Below are 21,053 nucleotides of genomic sequence, written 5' to 3'. Positions count from 1 at the left end.
TAAGATTCCAGTAAAGTGACTCCAGTAGTAGAAAGGCAGTTTACCATGATAACTTCGTGATTGAAGGGGAAAAATGGGTGCAACTGGAGGGAGAGAGAGTATGTCCAACTGTGTGTAGGGGCTGGTTAAGCTTGCCCCTCTTATCATACACTTAAATGAGTTTTCCCATTGATAATGCTCTTTTAGTTGTTGTGAAGTTATGAATAGTGTTGCCTTCCATGAGAAGGGCTTTTGCATGGAGTATTTGTGCCTTCTAAGAGAAGGGTTTTATGTAAGAAGTAGTTGTGCCTTCTAAGAGAAGGGCTTTCATAAGAGATCTTAGTGCCTTCTAGGAGAAGGGCTTTAGTAATAGAAATTCATGCCTTCCATGAGAAGGGCTTTTAGTATGAGTATTTGGCATCTCTTGAGAAGTGTGGAGATGGTAAAGACATAGATGTTTTGTGGGATGTAGTATTTGAAATATGTGTGATATATGGAAGTCTGAGAGATATGGTGGTTAAAGATAGTGAAAATATGAGATTATAACTGCTGGAGAAGTTGTAAAGATTGCTTTCCAAGAGGAGAAATTTTGTAAGAGAAGCGCATGGAGATGTGTTTAGGTATTTGGAGATAGAAGTAGTAAGATAGATGTAGAAGAGTATTGAGATGTGTTTATGGGTAGCAAAACAATAGAATTTCAAAGTGAGAAAGTATGAGAGTGGAGCTTAGAAGAGTTGTGGTGTGTTATATATAATGGTGTAGTAAGTATGTATGAGATTGTGTAAGAGAGGTGAAGAAAGAGATGTTTAGAGATATAGACAGCAAGATATGAGTATTCTCAGAATATGGAGAGTGAGATAATGAGTATAAGAAGAGTAATAGTGTTGTAGTGTGTTTAGCAAAACTGTTGGGATTTACTGCTGGAGGATGTATGAGAGCTTATGAAGGCATTTATGAGCGAAGGGCTGAAGAGTTTAGTTCCTAATCTGGAAACTAAAAACTCAGAAGCTCCGTACTTCATTAAGAGCTTCCGAAGATAATTAAAGGGAGAGAGAAATTTATGAGAGAGTTCTCCTCCTATTGGTGTCCCCCCTTGAGGTCTTGATGAAGGGTCCCCTTTAGAGCTGAGTTTAAAGGGGTATTTTAGCAAAGAATATCAGCCAAAATCTGTTCCAAATAGCAATAAATTTTCAGATAATCCATCTTAAGATTTGGCCAAAAATGGTATGTTTAGGTTTAAGGTATTCTTGCTGTTTTGGGTAAGAGCTGCTGGGGAAAAAGTAGCAAAAAGGGAAAATATTTTAGCAAGAGAAAGGTAGTTTCAATAGTTGGTTTTGGTTTTAACCAAATGTGAAAAAATTAGTAATGCTCAGGCTGTTGGGTCAGCTGTCACAACTGTTCTGAAAAAAGCTGTCCCAGCTGTTAGGAAAAGTTGTTTGCTTTGGGCAGAAGCCAATGAGGTTAGATGGGTGATTTCAGATTGATGGAGAGGACATTCAGCATTTATTGGATGGATTTGGCTGAAAAATGGTAAGATTTCTTTGAAGGGTATTTTGCTATTTTTTGGGTATAACAGCTGGTTGCTAGGATTTCAACATTAAATGGCTGATGATATTACTTCCAGTCAGGTGTCAAGTGCTGAATGCACTGCTGGGGTTCAGCTGGAAATGTTTCATTTTCAGGTGTTTGTGTTTTTGGCGCAAGGTTCCATTACAACACATTTCTAGCAAGTAATAGAAGGATTGGTTGAAAGTTAAAGAAGCTTTAGAGATTTAGTCAAGGTCTCATTGTGTTGTGACATAATCTTGGTGAGTAAGAAGAGTATTTAATGCTCTACTCTAGCAGCTGGCAGAGAAATATATGGTCTGATTGTGGCAGACAGCAGCTGGGTATTAGAGATATTATGAATATTTTGTATATAATTGGAAATAAAAGATAGCCAATTAGATTAGGCCATGTGTTTGAGTTGAATTTTAGCTGAAAGAAGTAATGAGATTTATGTAAATTAATATAATGAAGTTTCTAAATTTGTATAGAAACAGCTGGGAATTGAATGAACAGTTACCCAGCAGTTAGATAGTTGGAGATATTAAGTATTTGTCACATGATGAATATTAAGCTTTAGAAAAAAAACAATGGGGAATTCTATCATTTTAAGTGCTATGTGATAAGAGATGTTTACTATATGTTACCCGCTACACACGGACTCGTCAGAGTTTAGGGAGTTGGAGAAGACACACCAAGCAACATGTTTCTTTTATCAACTTTAAACCGCTGGAGCTTTACTGAACATACCTCTTGGCCCTCCAAACCACGACTCCCAAAGTTTCCCCAAAGAGACTTATGAGTTTGGGTCATAAGTTGAAGATGAGATGACGTACCTCTGGTTTTGTTGTCATTTTGTGTAAATATGGACTCTTGTTGAAGAAGCCGCTTGCCATGAGTGTAAGAGAGGTAATATGGGCCGTGAGTTTTGATTCATTGCTTAAGCCCAATCCATATGTTGATGTTAATAATGTCGTGGGGTTATGATCCTAGTTGATGAAGAGGAAATGTGGACCATGAATCCGCCTCTTGAAGTAAGGATCTTACGGGTCATGTGAGCCCAATCCATGTAGTTGAATGAGATATGAGCTTATTTTGGGCTTTAAATAGATTTATAAAAAAAAAAACCAATAATATGTTGATGTGGCATGGGGTGCTAATGAAGTAATGCCATGTGGGCTGAAAATACAGTCCTCAACAACGTGTCTAATGGAAAAAAAAAAAAAAAAAAAAAAAAAAAAATTGGCTTTCGTTGATACACCAATAAACTAAAATTTTATTTTGGTCATTTGCTATGTCATCAATTTTCCTCCAAAATATAATGGTAAGAACTAAATTGACACAACACTAAAAGATTAAGGACCAAATTAGCAGAACTGAAAAGTTAGAGACGAAATTGAAATATAGTATAAAAGATAGGGATCAAATATGTAATTTATCCTAATTGTTTTTAAAAAGAACTCTACGATAACCTTTAAAATCCACATAAGCAATACTCTCAAGCTCCATTATCAAATACTTTCTCAAGAGATACAAAATAACGAAAAAAAAATATATAGTGACTACAAAAACATGTCTAAACTCCCAATTTTAGGAAAAAATTTCATATCCACAAAGTAACATTACAAGTTTTCCAATAACTCAAAAAAAAAAAAAAAAAAAAAAAAAAAAGGAAGAAAATTGCAATTTCGAAAAATATACGTAGAGTTTGTAAAGGTTTGAATCTGAAAGAATATCCAAGTATTATAAATCAGGTTCAAAAACCATTTTTAAGGTTAACCCAACCATAAATCAAATAAATTATATGTCTAATTTTTGAAACCAGTGGAAAACATAGAATACATTTCTAAGGAAATTTTTTTTTGAGAATAACATTTCTAAGGAAATTAAATGCTCCATGACAGTCCAAACGTAAGTAATACGTTCCAGCATGATACGATTTAAAGGAGAGTGGCAATTCATGGGGACACGATAAGTTTCAAAGTATATATATGAAAATGATGACTTTATCAATGTAATGTACCCTAAAAACAAATGCATACAAAGGTTTCACAATCTGAGTTCGGAAACTCAAATTATAATTTTCTAAAGTCCAATCGTCCACATAAACATATACAATAGGTTCAAATTGACCGACAAATATTTATACTAGTTTAAGTCTTTAAGAAGGGACAAAAGTTCCAAACAAACCTTGAAAACAGTTTATGGACGTTTAATATATTGGAGAACATACATCTAAAATAGCTTGGAAAACCACTGACATCAATTTAAAACTAATTAAACAAGATGCATGGGGCAACAAAAATTTTACTATGATCAACAACAAAATTAAAGTTAAAACATAACTTGAGTCAATCCATCAATTTTCACCAAATTAGAACAAGGAAAATTTCCAACGTAGCATTTCCAAATCTTGAAAATCAATCAAAATTAACCATGGAGAGTTTGTTGGGCTTTATAGAGCCTAGTTATGTGTTGATCCGGTTGACTATCCGACCCAACCTGAATAATGTTGCGTGGTTTTTAATGGGAGATTTTCTGAGATTTAGGCTTAGGCTTAGGCTTTGGTCTTTTGTTGTCATCTTGAGAGAGTGTGAAAAACTGTAACCGCACTTTGTATTTTTCCCTGATAATAGTGAAATCCTTGCAACTCTGTGGATGTAGGCAAATTGCCGAACCACGTAAATATTGTTTTGTGCGTGTGATTATTTTCTTTAGCGTGTGTTTTTTCTATTTTTTGTTTCTCATAGGTTGGGAATTTCGGATTAGTTCCCTACAAAGTTCAATATCAAAATAAAAAAAATAAAAAAAAAATGAACAAAGTTTACAAAATAACATTGAAATCAACTAATAAAAATCCAAGATAATAACATAATAACCTCACACTTGATGGTTCGTAGTTTATTAGACACCTTGTAAGCTCAATGGGATCAAACAAATTCTCTGACCAACTATCACAAATAAAATTTGTCATATTATGCAAAAGATAGTTGGTCAACAACTTGTGGTACCACTCGCGGGTTGCAGCTAACAAGGCTCAACCAAATTGCACCACCTAAAGTTAGCATGGCCAACAATATTTGCTATCAACAAATTTTTTTTAAACAAGTTTTCAAACGTAGAAAAATGAAAATTTGAAAACTCAAAAAAAAAAAACAATCTTAGGACTTCAATTCAAAAACTTTTCAGGCACTACAAGAATAATGCAAAAAATCAACAACTACTGGCATGAGTATAGTACAAAATCACAACAATTTCGACCACACGACTATTTCAAGAATTTACAACAGCATTACAAAACAGAGAGAGGCTAAACAAATTCCAAGCCATTACAATCAATAAAATATAGCACACAAGATAATTTCTCACCCAAACTACCTAAAGGAAACGACCCTGCATGGATTACTACGACAAAACTTACTGCTTTGACTTAGATCTAGATCATTTCTTAACTTCAAAACTCTATAGAATTATAACTTAAACTTTGATACCATAATTGTCACGTCCCAAACTCAAATGAGTCCAAACCATGAGAAAAATAATCAAAAAAAAAAAAAACTGTAGGGGATTTCTTATATTATTATTTTATTTTATTTGGGGTATTCAATTACGCTCTTTTTGGCTTTGCAATTACAACAATTTTTCTATTCTTAGCAACTTAGCTTTTAGTTATAGCAAATATTTTATCTTTTCTATTATCATTTCAAAATCTCTCTCACTTTATTAGTGCTCGTTTGTTTCCACATTTTGAGCCCAAAAAGCACTTTTTGAAAAAAGTCCGATGTAAAATTGCGTTTGGTTAAGCCAAAACGCAACTTTTTGATAAAAGTTGCGTTTTGGGCACAAGCCAAAAACGAGGACAGAACGTGAAAATTTTATGGACCTCTGAGGGTCCATAAATGAAAACGCGCACTGCGCGTTTTCATGGTTACCGTTGCTAATGATGAAATTCCAGAAATACCCATGAACAAACACATAACAAACACTACAGAACAAATACTACAAATCATAACAATAAACAATCTTTCTCTCAAACATCTCTAAACTCAAACATAATTAGATTACTAGAATACAAACACAAAAACACAGTTTTAAAATTAATCAAATCATAACAATAAAAGCAAAAAAAAGAAAAAGACAAAGGACAGAAGCCTGCTGACCCATCTGGACTGGGTTGGGGACGAAGATGAGCAATAGCACGAAGATGAGAGCTCCTTGGAATGTTCTTGAATGAGGGAGAAAAGGAAAATTTTCTTATCAGAGAGAGTTTTGGAATCAAGTTAAAAAAAAAAAAAAAAAAAAAAAAAAAAGAAAAAAAAAAAGAAAGAGAGACGGAGCTGGAGAAAGAAGGAGCTCTTGGAATGTTCTGATGAATGAGGGAGAAAAGGAGAGTAAAAAGAGGGGTAGAGATAGTGGAGACTGTGTGGAGGAGAAAAAAAAGAAAAAAAAAAAAAAGAGAAAAAGAAATAAAACTAAACGTATGGTTGGTATGGTTAAACGTGAAATGGAAAAAGAAAAAATAATATAAAAAATAAAAAATCCAAATTGAGAAATGTTACTGTAATATTTTCACAATAAATTTTAAGTAACAGATTGTTATTAGTTAATATTGGTTAGTAAAAAAATAATTTCAGTTGTGGGTTCAAATTAGAACTAGTAACAACTTTCCACATAAATTTTATTGTGAAAATATTGCGAAAAATGTTGTAAACGTAACACTTCTAATAATAAATTTTACACAGTAATTTGTTATTGGTTCTCATTTGAACCTACTAATGACATTATTATTTTTCTTATCTACTATTAACAACTTGTCATATAGACTTTATTGTGAAATTTTTGTAAAAATGTTGTGTCCATAATTTGCATTAAGAGAGATAATTAAAACAAAAAATTCACTTATATATATATTTTGTCCTTTTTGGTAATTTATAACTCAAACCTCCACTTTTATAAGTGCTAGCCAAACACCCAGCTTTTTCAAAAAACACTTTTTAACAGTTTTTACCAAACATTCAACTTTTTAAAAATGCACTTTTTCATTATGCACTTTTACAAAAAGCTGAACCAAACTCACCCTTACTCTTGTCTTAGCATTCTTATTTCCCATTTTATTTATTAACAGTCACTTTTTTCTTTTTCTATTTGTTAGTAGAAAGAAATTGTAATGCTTCATATATTTGCGTGTTTTTTTTTTTTTTTTTTTGAGTTGATATGTTCAAGTTATCTTTTTATTTAAAATTGTCTAATAGCCTAACAAAATATTGATCATCTCAACTTAAAAATCCCAAGAATTTGAATTCAAAAAAAAAAAAAAATCTTGACCCCCCAAACATAATCCTTAACCCCTTAAACAAAAAGAAAAAAGAAAGGCCTAAATAACAACAATAAAATATTACCCAAATAAACCAAACAACAACAAGATTTGGCCAAGCAACAACAAATGAACAAAATATTCAACAAAAACCCATTCTAAAACAAAAAATAAAAACCCTTAATCATTCAGCTTTGTAACTTATTCAACTTATTCCTTAAAAAATAATCTATAATTTCATTTTTCCTAAAAGGAACAATACCAAGAGAAATACTATGACCATGAGTTCTCCTTGACGGCACAATCAACTATGCTCTCCTCAGCTTTGCAATTGTAGTCACTTTGCTCTTTAGCAGCTCGACTTGCAGCTACAACATATACTATTTGTTTCTCTCTCTCTCTCTCTCTTTTCACTATATTACTCTCATTTTAACATTCTCAGTTTTCACTTTATCTTTCATCAGTCCATTTTTCCTTTTTATTTTATTAGTTGAAAAGTTCATTATCTCTCACACTTTATGTTATATTATATTATATATCGTCTACCCATGCATTTTTCTTTTAATAATAATCTTTTCAACTCTAAAATTAGTTTATTTTTAACCCCTTCTCTAGTATAAAATAAAATAAAAACTCAAACGTGGGTCCTATAGAGTTTAAAAGATAATCTAAATTAGCCGTCAGCAGAAAAAGAAAACAAAAAGTTTAAATAAAACAAAATGTGAAAATCACTATGCATAAGTGGGAGATTAGGAGAATGAGAGTCGTAGGTGATAAAGTTTTATCTCTTTTTTATCCAAGTTTGAAATGAAATATCTCTTATGATCCAACACAACCTAAGTAATGAAATTTAATAGGTTGATATATAAGTTCAATTACTATTATCAACCTAATTTCAATTACCAAATCAATCAAAGCATCAATAAAGTGATAACGTATAGAACACTACAATTTGGTAACTTCATTACAGTCAAGGGCGGAACCAGAAAGTATTATTTGGGGGCTAGGACCAGATGATCATATTAATTTGAAAATATGTATATGTGTGTATATATATATATATATATATATATATATATAAAGAGAGAGAGAGACATACACACACAAGTTACACATCAACAAAATTATCTTACATGAGAGTTTTACATCTTTCTAAACTCTCATATAATACTGAGCGTGCAAGAGTTTTTTGATTTGCTACATGAGTATATAACAAATATTCAAAAAAAGATTCAGTATCTTCCATTAAAGTTATGAATGCACGATGGTCTTTCATATAATAAAAATCCACCCATTATGATCTCTATAGTGAAATTTTGAGCAATTTCTTTTTCCATATAAACTAACATTCTATTCAAAATTAGCATCTTCCATTCTTTTGCATCTCTCAAGATTTTAATGTCATTTTTGCTTATGTTCATTAAGAAACTCCTTATTAAGGAAGAGAGACTAATTGAGTAAGAATGTGAGAACATTAGATGAAAGTGATGAGAGGTTGTTTGCCTTTGGGAAATTGGGTAGTTGGTTTCTTTAAGAGTTTCGAGATATGAGAATAAAAATGTGAAGTTTCTAAAATAGGCTAGTACAAAAGGTTAGGATAAAACTTAATTACAGTACCTTAAGTACAATACATTAGGAGTATATTTGGTATGGGTTGGGTTGGTTTCATTAGGTTGGTTGGATTGTGCATGCACGCCTCTTCTTGTGCTCCATACGGCATCACACATATTCACAGTGGTCACATGTGAGTAACTAATATCGGGGACTCATGTTGGAAGTAGAAAACCAATAATGCTAGTATCAATGTGTCATACATAAATACACACTTTGGTACAACTATCTTACATAATAAATTGTGAGTGGTAAAAAAAAAAATAGTGAGTTCATATGATAGTGATGGACAAACAATTACAGTCAATGACGGGCCCAAGAGGGGGCCCAAAGGGGCATTACCCCCCCCCCCCCCCCAACCCCTTTTAAGAATATGAAAAAAAAAAAAAAAAAAAAAAAATTAGATAGGACAAGGATTTCCTGCACACAAGCCTACAACAACTCCTACAAATAGGGACAGGTGTCAAGTAAATAAAAAGACACATATGCATGGGTCAATGTATTTTAAGAGAAATCTGTTAACCTTAACCTTAACAGCTTCTCTCTCTTTTAATCTAAACTAGACGGCACCATCCTCTTCTCTCTCCTCTCTTTCTCTCTCATCCCCCTTCCCCAAGCCAGTAAGAGAATCCGGTCACCCATTGCACATGACCAACCTCTTTCTTTATCAACACATTTGGTTTCTTAAGAAAGAAGGATGTAGCTCACGTAATTCTAAAATGCAACAAGAAAACAAAGAAAATTTTCTTGCACTGAAACAATGCACCCACAAGTTACCTAAATTCTTTTGAGTCTGATCAAATCTTAATGCAATATAGTTTGGAAGAGTCATTTGCTTAATTACTCAATAAAAAAAATAAAAAAATAAAAACTCACTTGAGTCTTTATACCCAGTGCCAAAGAGGTCACAGCAGCTACTATCAATATGATTAATGTCAGGTTTTGCCAAGCTTCCCAAAGAAACATCTATGAGACAGCAAAACAAATAAATACAATTAGCTTATATTCTCTTCTTCAACAAAGGAAAAGGTAATAGCACTAATAAAACAAATGAGTATTAAAAGATCAAATTGGTAATGAAATTACCCAAAAATTCCTCCCTTTTTCCCAAGGATACGTATTTGATCCAAATTCACGCTTCCTCTTCAGCAAATCATCATTATCACCTTTAATACCCTTCTCCAAATTTGTTTTTAACGAATCTGATAGTCCTTTGACCTGATGTAAAGGTAGAGAAGTAAATAATATATAAAATCAAACTTAAATAAGTACTAATAATACAAAAAAGAATGAAAGAAAATTCAAAGGCAAACTTGCCCCTCCAAGCTCCTCCAGTACGCGTGCTGCAACATTGTGATCCCCTGACAATAAAGCAAGCTGGTCCTGTCCAATTGCAAAATCACCACTGGAAGGTGGAGATGGAGATGTTTCTAATGTTCCTGACACTTGAATGCAACAAATAAATAATCTTGTGTACAAATAGGATTTCTTAAAAGTTTTAATTCAATGATCTATGACACAAGAATGAAACTAGAAATCCATGTGGCACTGAAAGCAACTGTAGAAAACAGGAAATTTAGATAAAGATAATATGGCACCATGGCATAAGGACATGCATCACAAGTTCAAAGAATAAGTCAAAAATAAATGATAGTTAAATATAAAACTTGAATCCTGCCACAGCTTAAAATCTGGCTCCAAATAAATTATCTCATAAAATATGGGTAACCCGTTTGATATTATGTATACTACAAGAAGAAGCCCAGAAGAAAGGTTCATGTCCTGAAGAAAGAAATATTCTCCAGCAATAAACACTACAAGGCCTTCAACTGCACAGACTGGTGGGGGAACTACTACAACAAACTTGAGTTTTTTCAATATTTTTTAATCTATGGTTACTAAAAAATGTTAATTAAACCCCTAAGTTTCTACGGTTGTACTCAACTGTTGATCAAAATAAGGAAATTAACCTACTTATTTCCACATTGGCACAACTGTTGAAACAAATGTAAAAAAAGATTATATAAAAGTTTTATTCAGGGGCTTGATGAATGTAGAAGATAAACTACGTCTTTTTTTTGATGAACAGAAGATAAACTACATCTTCTATCTACGATTATCAGTGTTGAAAATTAGAAACACGGAACTTATATAAAGCTATAGAACAAATCAAAGTTTTATAGGTAGCTCTCACAGTTTCTCATTTTCTCTCTAGTAGCTCAAATCTCTCTCAGACAAAACTTAGAAATTTCAAAGCCAATTTCATAGCTCTCAATCATGGAAATTTCGAAGCTCTAGGTCATGGCAATTTCATAGCTATTGGTCTCTCAATGCGGTGGCTCTGTCTCATCGTCACTCACAAAATCGAAGTCGAAGTCTTCTGTCAACTCCTCTACTCTTCGCCTACCTCATCTAAATCTCCTCCAATTTTCTAGGGTTTCAAGCTCAGTCGCCACTGCGACATGAAGATCATTTTGCCTGATTCGTCTCGATTCTTCCATGGAGGCAAATTCGGTGCGTTTTCATGTTTTGTTTATAAATTGTAATGTTTGGTTCCTGGAAAAATTTTAAGGTGAATATTTAAATTCTCCCCAAACCTCCAAGGTTCCCTCTCTCTCTCTCCCTCTTCCTGTGTATATGCCTATATATAGATTTTTGTATCTTTCTTAGATGGCTTTGTGTTTTGTTTCAGAGTCTACTACAAAGGATGGTCAAGCTAATAAAGTACGTTTCTTCTAGATTTTGTTCTTTGTTCCTTAACTAAACCTAAGTTTCAATTATTCTTCTTATTATTAATTTGAATTCTATAGCGTTCACTTATTTTCTGCCGAATTAGTGATCATAGTAGTTTTTTTTTGGGTTAATTTATAGTGATTGGTTGATATTGGGGTGTGCTTTACTGCTTGTTTTTGTTCCCATCAAATGTGCTTTAATAATGAATTTTGTTAATTTTTATGAAATAATTCTTGAGATTGAATATGTAGAAGGATATTCTTACCGTTTAATTATCAGCATATGTGCAATATATGGTACTGAGCATTGAGAATGAAATTGACTTGCATTTTTTTTTTTTAATACTAACTTGCATTTTTTTTTTTTATTAGATACTCTGTTTTTTGTTGGCTGAATCACAAATTCATGTTTCCAATGGCAATGATGGTTGTAGAATGTAAACTTGTATCTTGAGTTGGATGATGGTTCGAACTGTGAGAGATTTATGATAAATTTTCGTTTAGAAAATACAGGTGTGATACTTCCCTTGAAAGCTAAATCCTTTTTAGGCACTTTATTAATCCTTGTAAGCTTCATTGCTTATGCAGGAATCCGAAAACCCATTATGAATAGCAAGTTATTGATGACTGACTATCTATTTTGATTGGTAACTTACACACACCCACAGGGTCTCGAACCCAGTATTCAGGACCTTATCCTCTGTCCCTTTATTATGAGAGGAGAAATTGCCAATTGAGCTATAGCTAATTGGTTCTTTGAGACAATAGGATCTAATAAGTGGCACTTATTTTACAGTTTTGGGCTTTCATATATGCATTACCAGTTGGTGTAATAAGCTTTGTACTACGTTTTAATATATATATATATATATATATATAGGGCACACATTAGTAAAATCCTATATATATATATATATATATATATTAACCTTACTGCACTTTAGGAGAAGTATGAAAAAGAATTTAAGGATTCAGCAGCCAGCGAACTCATGCAAGCAGAGGAGGTGGCAATGTTGGATAAGGTTGTAGAGATTTACAACCTCTATTTTTCGTTTTGTTTGTGTTTGTTTTATTTTGTTTTATATTTTATTTTATTTTTTATTTTTTCTTTTATGATATCTTGCTGCAGTTTCTGTATGGTTGTAGGGGCTTTAGTGGAAGGAAAATAAATAGGATTGGGAATGGAGCAAATTTGGCGCAGGAAACTCTTTCTCTTAGCCCATTTAAATATAAGGGAACTTCTTTGCAAACCTGCCACAGCCACTAAATAATGTTGGTGGCCAGGGGCAGAACTGCATAGAGAAACTTTGCAAAAATTCAACTTTCACCTTGTAGCTAAACTTTTCAAAAATATATATGGTTCCTCCTCCCCACCCCCCCACCAATTGAAATTCTAGTTCCACCCCTGTTGGTGGCTGTTGTGAAAATTAATGAAGTTAGGCTGGGTGGAGCCCTCTGTGGCATAAAGATTTTATACCTGTAACATCATTAAACCATTTGGCACTTAAAAATTTAAGATATGTTACTTACCTTTTCTTTTTTTCTTTTTTTAAATTTTGAAAAACCTTTGACTTACTACATTATTCACTAAAACTATTGCATATAGGAATGTACCCATTTCTTGGGATCCATATGGGCATCCGTGTTTTAATAATCATGTGAAAATGCCTAGCCTACTTATACGAAGACTAATGAGTATTTTTTTTCTGACTCAGCGTTGGATTTGTAGTGTATTTCACAATGTAAAGAAAAGAAAATATGATATAGATGGAGAAAGAGATTCTCTTTATTAGTAGGATAAGGACAAACTGAAAAGTAAGAAAGAAGGAGAAAAACACAGAGCTTAAAATCCAAAAACTTGGAAGTTCAGTTTCGTAAGTGTCATTCCCCTCCTTGTTTTGTGGTTTGTCTGTCTTGAAGCATTTCCAGTTATCAACTAATCAAAATTTCTTTTGGCCTTAAAAGATTATATGCATCTTTTTTCCATGTGTCTTCTCTTGAAAATAATTTGCTGATAAGTTCAGTATTTCAGCATCTTTTTTCCATATCAATTGCGTGACTAATTTGGATAAACTGCAACCTGCAATCAACCTTTTTTTACTGCTTCAAGTCTTTGGCCGGTTGCCTTGTTTTTCATGTTTCCACAAAGTAATTTAAATGTTGTATTAGAATCCTTTGGTTTGTCATTTGTGTTTGGTAGGCCTTGTCACTGGGAATTCCTTGTCTGAGTAGACCCCACACCCTTTGAACAATTCACTGAGAGCTTCTTGTGAAATTTTTCATACGCAAGATATTTCTTTCTTGTCCTATCCGCTTCCCACTGTAAGTTCTTCATAGCTTCACCCTCACCCCCTCAAAGAGTTAGAAAATATAAATTCAGCCAGTTAAGTTTAAATGTAAAAGGGACTGAGATGTCTATGATATCCCACCATAAGAATTTTTACAAAATTTGTCAACATGTAAAAACCATATTATGGATGAATGATTTTACTTAATATAAATTAAATAGTCATTTCCTATTTGACTTTTAATTTTAAAAATTTAAGGCATTTTAATTTTGTCAACTGTTTTGTCAATTAGGTACTTATTTTGTCTAATAATAACTTGAATTTTTTTCTTATGTTGATATGTATTGTGTTAAACAGGACTAGTTTGAGCAATATCATGAGCGGGTGATTGAGGCTGAGCATGTGATACTGAGTACTCTAAATTTTGAACTTAATATGCAACATCCATATGCTCCTCTAAGCTAACCTATTTTGTTAAGATCTCTAAGCTATAGGTTGAAGTGAAAAAGTGCTTAACTGCCTTGAAATAGTAGTAGTCAATGGTCAAGTAGGTAAGGCTATATAGTAAGGGATGGGGAGAGGATGGTGGGGATCCCTGTGAGGAGTCATGGACAGGAGTGTAATTTTTTGATTCATTTGCTATAACCCTTCTATGTTCCACAACCCTTTATGCAGTAAAATTCAAGGACTAAACCTACTGGAGGCCAGCTTAATAACCTGCATCATTTGAAACACCTGTAAGTGAATATGTCTTGTTATATTTATCTCTTATTGAAGTTGTACCAGCATTGTCTATATAATTCTTTATTCTGGATTCTTCGTTAGGGATGTCAGCTACAATAACATTCAAGGTGAAATTCTATACAACTTACCTCCCAATGCCACAAATATGTAGGATGTCTGATTTGTAAACTGTGATTCCTGTATGCTTAGCTTTTCTTTCTTTCAAGTTTTTGGTGATTATTCTACTTTTTCATGAATGCAAGAATATGGCATACAACTATTTGAGACAAAATATTCCCCACTCTCTACCAGTCATGAAATGTCTCTAACATCAGTGAGTTACTTCTCCCCCCAAGTGCCTATTTACTGAATTGCTTTTGCTTTTTGGTTATTCAATCAGAATCTCTTAATTCTTTTCTTGTAGAAATCTAAACCACAAGTAGTTATCTGGACCAATTGACAATGTCTTTACTGGCTTACAGAATCTTAGAGAGATGTATGTGTTCTGCACCTGATCCTTATATTTCCTTTTCCTTGGTGTTTGAAGTGAAAAGAAAATAATGCCAAGTACAAAGAGGATGTTGTTGATGCTAGTAGAACCTTGAGAGAAGTTGGTGATGATCTTGATGAAGTTATGTAGCAAATTATGCAACAAACAAGAACTCTCCAAATACCTTTTAGTGTACAAGGATTGGCTATTGTAAATACTTGTAAGTGTACTATTCAAAACAGGTTTTGTGTAGCAAGTAGTGATTCATGTTTCAAATTTAAAAATGTAAAGGGCATAGACAGAGTAGTTGAGTTATGTTGATTTGTACAATTTGTTTCATTGTGTTAAAAGAGCAGTTGATTGGCTGTTGTAATTCCATTTGGAATTGAACAATTGCGTTTACGATTATGTTTTGAATCAAGTTATTAAATTTTGATCAATATGAAAAAGCGCATTCAAATTTTTTTTTATTAAGAAAATACTTATTTCAACGTTTACAAACCGTTGAAATTTATCTTAAGGTACCTTTTACCAACGGTTGATTGCATGTGGAAAAAAGTAACAAGCATACTTTTATAATAATACTTCGACATTTATTAACCGTTGATAAAAGTGTAATATTTTTTTCAACAGTTGCATAGGCAGTAGAAAAATGCTCTGGACATCGTTATTAATGGTGGTTCTCGACGGTCATTTCAACCGTCAAAAATGCTATTTTCGACCAAATTTCTTGTAGTGAACAAAACGAAACAAATTATCAAGACTTTTTTAAAAAGGTTTGTCCCCAGTGGGAGGGGAAAGAGAGAGTTGAACTAGTAACCTCTGCTTCATAAATCCTGGTGTCTGGCCGATTATGCCAACGAAAATTGTGAGACAATTTAGAAAGAAAGGATTTTTGAAGCCAAATCCAAGCAATTAAGGCAACCTATGTCCACTGGATTCCATTTTTTAGGCTCAATTATTCCATTAGATTGACTGCCTAATACATAAACAAGACTCTACTTGTCACTCTTCATGACCCTGTTGACACAATTTGTGCTAAAGAAGAAAAAGAACTATGAAAATAGTAAGATTTTTTAAAAACAAAACACTAATTACAAAACCAGTAAGAACAAGATACAGAAATTTAATAATTCTACTGAGCATCAGGTTATGGGTCAGTAATTTATTAAAAAATAAGAATCAGCTGAGAGGAACCAAGACGGCATAATTAGAATTAGAAATGACACATCAGGAAAAAAAAAAACAATTAGTATTAGAAATAAAAATAAAATTTTTTTCCTAAAAGGCAACCTCAAACACAAACAAAAAAAGGGGAAAAAAGAGAGAGAGAGATTAATGTAGATAAGAGAACTATAGTAACAAAAGGACAGCAATAACTTCAGGGGAGGGACAGAAACTATAAAGCCATATCAAGTTGCTTTTAGATTTGAAAATAAAATAACTGCTATAATAAAGAACAGGAAAGCACATAAGTAGATGTACCATTTTCTCGTTCCTTCCCAGCCAGCTTGACATGATTTGCAGCCTAATACAACAAAATTTATAAATTCGAAGATACATTACAGCCATAAACAGTGTTCAAGAAAACATGGTTTGAGGAATTATATTACTCGTGTGGGGTTACGAAATTGACGAGGAGCATTAGAAGAAAAGGACTCCTCCTCCACATCGCTTTGTCTTCCCCCGGCTTCCAAATCGTTGTTGTCGTAGTGCCGGCGGTACAGAGGCTCCTTAAAGAAACTCATCTCTGTAGCAAGAGAGATGGCACCGTCAATTCTCTTAATATATATAACCAGTAAAGTGAAAAATCACACATACACAGAGAGAAAAGCTTAAAGCTAGTAACTAACCTAAATATTGTTTTTCAAATTCTTCCAGGAAAAAAAAAAAAAAAAGCAATAACAAAGCAGAAGTAGTGCTTTCTTCTCTACTGTTTCCCTTCTTCGTCTTTGAACTTTTGCTTTTGTTGACTCTTTCTTCTTCGTCTACGTACTTGGAAAAAGTATATCATGTCAGCATCAGGGTTTCTAAACGAATGAGATCATGACACGTACAGGTGTAGACCCGAAACCACTATTAAGTCACCCCGCTCACTGTTTCTTTTAAGTTCTAATCGTTTATCTAGTTCTGCTGCATGTGTTCTGAACTACTTTTGAACCGCTGTATTTCTTGTTTTTGTCCAGCCGCTGCACCTATTGCTTCTTCTTTTTTTTTTTTAAATCAATTTAGAACTCATGCATGATGACTTGATTTAGCAATCTGATTCTTACTTCGTGCACATGCATGCACTGGTGTTGATTCCATTGAAGCAATATAGTTTGTCAATAATTTGAATTTTAGCTGGATTTTGTTTCGAAATTTGATCTTCCGCCGCATCCTGTGTTGTTTTATGAAAATTAATGATTTTTCTTGATTTCATGTTGTATTTAAAGTTAAAATTGTGTATAAAAGTTTAAATGACTGAAATTATGGTTGAAAGGTTAATTGTTTTATTAGCCTAGCAATTAACACCGAGTGCATAGTTGATGTAAGATATAATCTATTAATTTTTAAATTTATTAATTTTGGTATTTTTATTTAATTTTCATTATTTTTGGTTTATGATATTTATTCTCTTGTTTTAGGTGTTTTTATTACTTTTTGGGTCAAATTTGTTTCCATTATGGGAAGATATTAATTAAGATTTATTTTAGAATATATTTTCTTATGTGTCAAGTTTTACGGATCCTTTAAATCAATGTTATGAATACCGTTTCAAAAGCTGTTACGGTTTATCCATTTAAATGAAATGTTTTGATACTAGTCAATTTGGCATATCGTTTCATGACATTTCAGGATTACTATTATATAAAATAATAGTATATATATTATTACTATTATATAAAATAATGAATTTAATATTTTTTATATAAAAAAATCAAATAAAGGAAGTAGAGTTTTAAAAAAAAAAAAAAAAAAAAAAGAATTTCAACCTATGACGTCCACTCCTGATGATAACTCTTTATCATCAAACCAAGATACCAATCAACTTTTGGTGTAAGTAAGGATTAAATCTCAGATCTCTTATTCAACTATAAAAAACTTTACCAGTTGAGTTAGATAAAACCTACAAAGGGAGTAGAGTTTATTATAAAAAAAACGATTATTTATGAATTTTTTTAATAAAATCAATATTTTTTGTAATTGTAAACAAAGAACCACCTTCCAAGAAGGTTACTTTACACATTTTTCAATTCTTAGGCCCACCCATGTGAAACAAGTGACTTTCTCACCAACTTCTAATCTGAACCTTTAGGCTTTGTTTAGTTACAACTGGGGTGAGGGAAGAAAAAAGAAAAGATAGGAAGGGAGGAAAAAGAGAAAAGAAAAATCATTCTCTAGGTGTGTTTTAATATAGGAAGAAAAGAGAGGAGAAAAAACCTTTCCTTTGTTTGATTTAAACTTTTTGATTGTATATTTTTACATTTATACCCTTATAGATATTTGACATGTTTAAACTTTTTGGTTTGAAACCACTTAAGGGTATATTTGTAAATTTATCCCATACTATTTTGAAATTAATCAACCAACAATTTGACTTATTCAGCTTCCAATGCTCTTCTGACCAATTTGGGCAGACAAGAATTTGTGGGCCCATGAGAAACCTTTTCTTTGGAGAAAGTTTCTCTGCAAACTAAGTTGCAGGAACTCTCTTCAAACCGTGAGATGTCAAAAGGAAAAAATGACACCTATCCCACTCACTAAAACTCAAATTCAAGAGAACTCCGTTAACCCAAACGTTAGGCATTCTCCCGTTAATGGACTAAGCTATATTTCCCCCTCTTTTTTTTATCAAAACAGTAACTATTTCCCACCATAACCAAAACTTCTGCAAATGAAAATGCTCAGTCCATAAACCACACCAGTTACTCACACTCTCTCTGTCTCCTTCCTTCAGCCTCATACAGCTCAAATCCCTTCTCCATCTCTTTCTTTCGTTCTTTTCCCTTTCTCTCTTCATTTGATCTGAGCCACACTCAACCAATGCTCCCTCCGCCTGTCTCCCCCGATCATTCCATTGTTTTCGATAGTTCCACCCATCCACCACTCTTCACCGTTCCACTCATCCAATCCCTTCCCTCTCAGTTGGCGCCACTCCCTCCAAACCTCTCTCATTCTGCCGTTCCCACTCCCTTCCCCCTTCTCTCTCTCTGCCTTCCCCATCCCCCACCCAACTTGTCCCCGCCGAGAACCACCTCTCCATACCCTTCTTTCTGTGGCAATCTTAATGATGAAGACGGTTATTTTCACGGTTATCTTTGTGATGAAGACAAAGATGATTCTTTTGGTGGTAATCTCTATGACGAACACAAAGACGACGATTCCTTTCGCAATAATCTTTATGACGAAAACAGGGACGACTGCTCAACCGTTTTCAAGGTTTGTTTTCCATTAGCAGATTTGAGATTTTTATGCATTGGTTTGTTATTTCTATTGTTGTTCATTGTTTGTGATTGATTTTCAAAGTTTGAATATTGGAGCTTGCCTGATCTTAGTTGAGTTTTGTAGCTTCGAATTTTGGGTTGAAAAAACTTAGCTACAGTTTTACTTAGGTTCATGTAAAAACTGAGAAATCTAAATAGAATTGAGAGGATTTCATTGATTGAGAGAGAATTACGAGAATTACAAGAATTGGGAAAAGAATGAATGAAATCAATAGGTGCTCTGTTTTATATACACAAGAAAATATAACTAACTCACTAAAGGCGCCAAAAAAAAAAAACAGTTATTTGAAACTTCTAGAAACTGTACATGTGTTAGTCTTTGTGTAGCAACCTCCTTGATTCACGGAACTAACTCCTTCAATGCTAAGTGAATTATCCGTAGTTTATCTTCCTTTTTCTTGTCTTGTTCTTTCTGCTGGGTTCGGAGGGATAGCAATTATGCAGCCCATGTATCTGCAAAATTTGCTTTGAACTCTAGGGACCATTTTGTTTTTCTAATGGCAATCTCCCACCAAGAGCTTTAAAAATTGTTTAATTGTGCATTTAAAAATTTAGCAAGAAAATAAAATGAAGATTATATAGTGTCTCTGTAGATTTTGATTCGTCTTTGTATTGTACCTCAGTGGTTTCTAGCATTAATGTTTTTGTTGTGCAATGTAATAAATTTTCTACGTTGTTTCCAAATAAGGTGGCTACCAATGATCCAATACTATCACATAAGTCAACTTTAACTCCACACCTAAAATGAATAATGTAATAAATGAACAATTCAATAGCAGGAGTTCTTTATGGAATTAATGACTAAATGAGAATTTACATATTTGATAGTGTACATGCCAAGGTTTAGCCACAACCTCTTCTTTGCAAAATATACATCTAAAACACTAGTACTTTTGTTACACTTGTTGTATGCTATGTAGTAAAATTTCTGGTCCAACTTGCTAATAGAGATTGACACCTTGACCCAAATATTCACTTGCTGCGTTAATTGATTGCCATATTTATCTTTCTAACTCATTGGTTTTTTATTCAATCAAAATTTATATAAGAGAGAAAAATTATCTTACCATTTTAAGCAAACTTGGTATAGTAGAAATTTTTGTAAAATTTTTCATTGGTGGCATTATAGAGTTATTGGATGAAGATGAGAGATAGAGTTCTTTGCTAATGATATCTTCCAATAAATTTTCATTCTCAGTAGCCTTATAGGAAAGAAAAAATAATAGAGGTTTATAAATATGCACATAAAAATGATTAAGAATCTCAGTGGAAGCTTATAAATATGCACAAAAATGTTTGTGACTATCAGTAGCACTATGTGCAGGAAGCAAATATTGTCTCATTCCATTGTATGAAAACCACTTATGTAACAAAAAATTACATACAACAAGCAAAGGTTGTCTCATTCCATTCTATTCAAGGCATCTGATGCAAGCTTTGTGGTCTGAGCAATGCATTCCTCATCAGCAAATGCTGCACTACTTGTTGCCCTCTTGGCTTGACCAGTGCATCTAGCATTAGCAACTGCTGCACTGCCTGCTACTCTTGTGGCTTGGCTAGTACATCACTCATCAGCAGCTGTTACAGTACTTGCTACCTTTGGCTTGGGTTATGCAACTCTGCTATGGGATGTTGCTTGCACTTTTAATAGTTTACTAATTAAATTCAACTATTTAGGGGCAAATACATAGTTAAATTTAATTGGAGAACATAAGGTATAACATTGAACCAGGTGTATCTAAGTTATGTTCTTTTTTGTAACTGGGTATCTAGGAAACAAAAGTATATACTTACTAAAATAGATACTGATTTCAGCATAGATTTGAGGCTTTCTTTGTTATTTGGATTTATGTTAACTACATGAAAATGTTAGTTTTGTATCTT

At 33.0% G+C, this 21,053-nt stretch overlaps 1 long non-coding RNA gene across 8 annotated transcripts; it reads left to right on the top strand.

The window, feature by feature from the left end:
- The first annotated feature begins 10,356 nt into the window (after window positions 1-10,356).
- Window positions 10,357-14,934, top strand: LOC115959177. 8 transcript variants are annotated; one of them, XR_004084789.1, is made up of 6 exons: window positions 10,357-10,963; window positions 11,142-11,173; window positions 12,126-12,203; window positions 12,311-14,206; window positions 14,295-14,320; window positions 14,456-14,934. It is a non-coding gene; the product is annotated as an uncharacterized LOC115959177 (long non-coding RNA). The 8 variants fall into 8 exon arrangements; XR_004084787.1 differs by having other exon boundaries at window positions 14,295-14,360; XR_004084785.1 differs by having other exon boundaries at window positions 12,311-13,503; window positions 13,827-14,934.
- The last annotated feature ends 6,119 nt before the right edge of the window (window positions 14,935-21,053 follow it).

Source organism: Quercus lobata, chromosome 9 (genome assembly GCF_001633185.2).
Source record: "Quercus lobata isolate SW786 chromosome 9, ValleyOak3.0 Primary Assembly, whole genome shotgun sequence".
In the NCBI taxonomy this organism is placed as follows: domain Eukaryota; kingdom Viridiplantae; phylum Streptophyta; class Magnoliopsida; order Fagales; family Fagaceae; genus Quercus; species Quercus lobata.
This window is presented reverse-complemented; position numbering and strand designations above follow the sequence as displayed.